Raw genomic sequence first — 3,134 nt, 5'->3', positions numbered from 1 at the left:
ATCAAACTCTGGAAATGGTCAGAAAAGATTTATAAAATAAGTTAAGGGATTTCCCTGGTGGCTCAGTGGTTAAGAATCTGCCTGCCAGGGCTTCCCTGGTGGCTCAGTGGTTGAGAGTCCGCCTGCCGATGCAGGGGACGTGGGTTCGTGCCCCGGTCCAGGAAGATCCCACATGCCGCGGAGCGGCTGGGCCCGTGAGCCATGGCCGCTGAGCCGGCGCGTCCGGAGCCTGTGCTCCGCAATGGGAGAGGCCACAGCAGTGAGAGGCCCGCGTATCGCAAAAAAAAAAAAAAAAAAGAATCCGCCTGCCAATGCAGGGGACACGGGTTCGAGCCCTGGTCCGGGAAGATCCCACATGCTGCGGAGCAACTAAGCCCATGTGCCACAACTACTGAGACTGCACTCTAGAGCCTACAAGCCACAACTACTGAGCCCACATGCCACAACTACTGAAGCCCGTGCACCTAGAGTCCATGCTCTGCAACAAGAGAAGCCACTGCAATGAGACAGCAATGAAGGGTAGCCCCCGCTTGCTGCAACTAGAGAAAGCCCGTGCGCAGCAATGAAGACCCAACGCAGCCAAAAACAAATAAATATTTTAAAAAATAAAATAAAATAAGTTAATTTAAATGGAAGTGTATTCGAAAGCAAGGAAGAGATTGTCCTAAGCAACAGAAACAAACAGGAATCCTTAAAGGAAGGAAGCAGATGAAAGCCACACAGGAAGAAGGAGCCAGTTATGGTCACATTACGTGTTGGGGGAGCTCCTCAAAGGTGAGCATCAACCAAGAGTCACCCAGCCCCCGAGGATGCTGGCGCTACAGAAGAGCAACAGCCAGCTCAATAGATGAGGAATGTCACCTAGGAAGCAGATGAGTGAGCAAACGGAAAAGGACTTTGAATTAAGGACATTAGTAGGATCATCAGAGATAAAGGAGAAAATTCCATTCTACAATAATAGGAAGAAGACAAAATAGGCATTTGTGAAAAGGAATCGATTAGTTTATAAATAAGAACTAGATGACTATTGATTTTTTTTTTTTTTTTTTTGCGGTATGCGGGCCTCTCACTGTTGTGGCCTCTCCTGTTGCAGAGCACAGGCTCCGGACACGCAGGCTCAGCAGCCATGGCTCATGGACCCAGCCACTCCGCGGCATGTGGGATCCTCCCGGACCGGGGCACGAACCCATGTCCCCTGCATTGGCAGGCGGACTCTCAACCACTGCGCCACCAGGGAAGCCCCTGACTGTTGATTTTTAAGTTTGCTGAAGCTTAAATGAATGAGCTAAAATAAAATTTCAGAACATAGCACAGAGAGAAAAAGAGAAGGAAAATATGAAAGAAAAGTTAAATGACATGGAGACTAGATTCAAAGGTACAAACATCTGTCTACTAGAGTTATAGAAATTGTAAAAGTGATACTCCTGCCCCAAAAGATAAATTACCTACAAAGAAATGAGACTCAAATGGACATGAGACTTCTCACCAGCCCCACTGGATGGAAGAAAAAAGGGTAGGAATGGCTTTAATATACTGATCAGAAATAACTTTGAACCTAGAATTCTATGCCATCACTCAAATTCCAGGATGAAATAAATAAAAACATAACAGATACAAGGAAGCAGAAAGGATGCTACTCACAGGCCCTCCTAGAACTAACAAAAGACGAATTCCAGCAAGAAGAAAAGTGAAGCCAGAAGGAAGTTGTGGGCTATACGAAGGAATGGTGAGGCAATGTAACACATGTTGTTAATTTTTAACAAGTTATAGTAAAACATTATTTTAAATAACAAGCTGGAGGGACTTCCCTGGCTGTCCAGTGGTTGGGACTCTGCACTTCCAATGAGGGGGGCACAGGTTCCACCCCGGGATGGTGAACTAAGATCCTGAATGCTGTGCAGCACAGCCAAATAAATAAATAAATAAATAAATAAAAATAAATAACAAGCCGGAAACACAATTCAAATCTAAAAGTGTGTGTGTGTGTGTGTGTGTGTGTGTGTGTGTGTGTAGAAGAAAATCGGGAAAATGTCAAAATTTTTGCATTTTTTTCCCTTTAGGTGAATCACATAGACTCTGATTAACTTTAGACATTTAATGAAAACACATGTTTAATAATGGGTATCAACAAGTTAAGGGCAAAATAGTTTTTTTTAAGAATAACCATGAAAACAACAAATATAGAATGTATGACAAAATTGTAGAAGAAAAATTTTGATCAACAACAGAAGAAAAAAAGTGTGTGTATGAATAATGAAGAAGGCATGTTTATCAGTTATCTTTTTTTTTTTTTTTTTTTTTTTTTTTTGCAGTACACGGGCCTCTCACTGTTGTGGCCTCTCCCGTTGCGGAGCGCAGGCTCTGCGGCCATGGCTCACGGGCCTAGCCACTCTGTGGCATGTGGGATCTTCCCGGACCAGGGCACGAACCCATGTCCCCTGCATCAGCAGGCAGACTCTCAACCACTTCGCCACCAGGGAAGCCCTATCAGTTATCTTTTGCTGAGTAACAAAACTATCCCAAAATTTAGTGGCTTAAAACAACAACAAAATAGGACATTACTCTTGAGGACATTATGCTAAATGAAATAAACCAGACACAAAAAGACAAATACTGTCTGATTTCACTTATATGAGACACATCGAGAGGTCAAACTCATAAACTCAGAAAGTAGAATGGTTGTTGCTAGGGGCTAGGGCAGGGGGGATGGGGAGTTGTTGTTTAACGGGTTTTGCAAGATGAAAAATTTCTAGAGATCTGATATACAGCAAGGTGCATATGGTTAACAGTATTGAACTGCACACTTAAAAAGGGTTAAGATGCTAAAACAAAACCCAAAACTAAACATCAATTTATTTGGCTTCTGATCCTGTGAATCAGTGGCCTGGGCTGCGCTCAGTGAGGCAGATCTGCTGACCTGGGCTGGGCCCACTCATGCATCTGCAATCAGCTGCCTTGTTGGCTGGACACTGGCTGGCATAATATGGCTCAGGTGGAACAGTTTCTCGGCTGCTGATGTAGGCCCTCATCCTCCAGCTGGCTAGCCCTGGCTTGTTCTTAGGGCAACTTTGGGAGTTCCCAGAGTGAGTGTCAGGCTCAGAACAATAATAGTGCTACTCCACTGTGTTCCATTG

This window comes from Mesoplodon densirostris, chromosome 6, assembly GCF_025265405.1.
Source record: "Mesoplodon densirostris isolate mMesDen1 chromosome 6, mMesDen1 primary haplotype, whole genome shotgun sequence".
NCBI lineage: Eukaryota > Metazoa > Chordata > Mammalia > Artiodactyla > Ziphiidae > Mesoplodon > Mesoplodon densirostris.
This window is presented reverse-complemented; position numbering follows the sequence as displayed.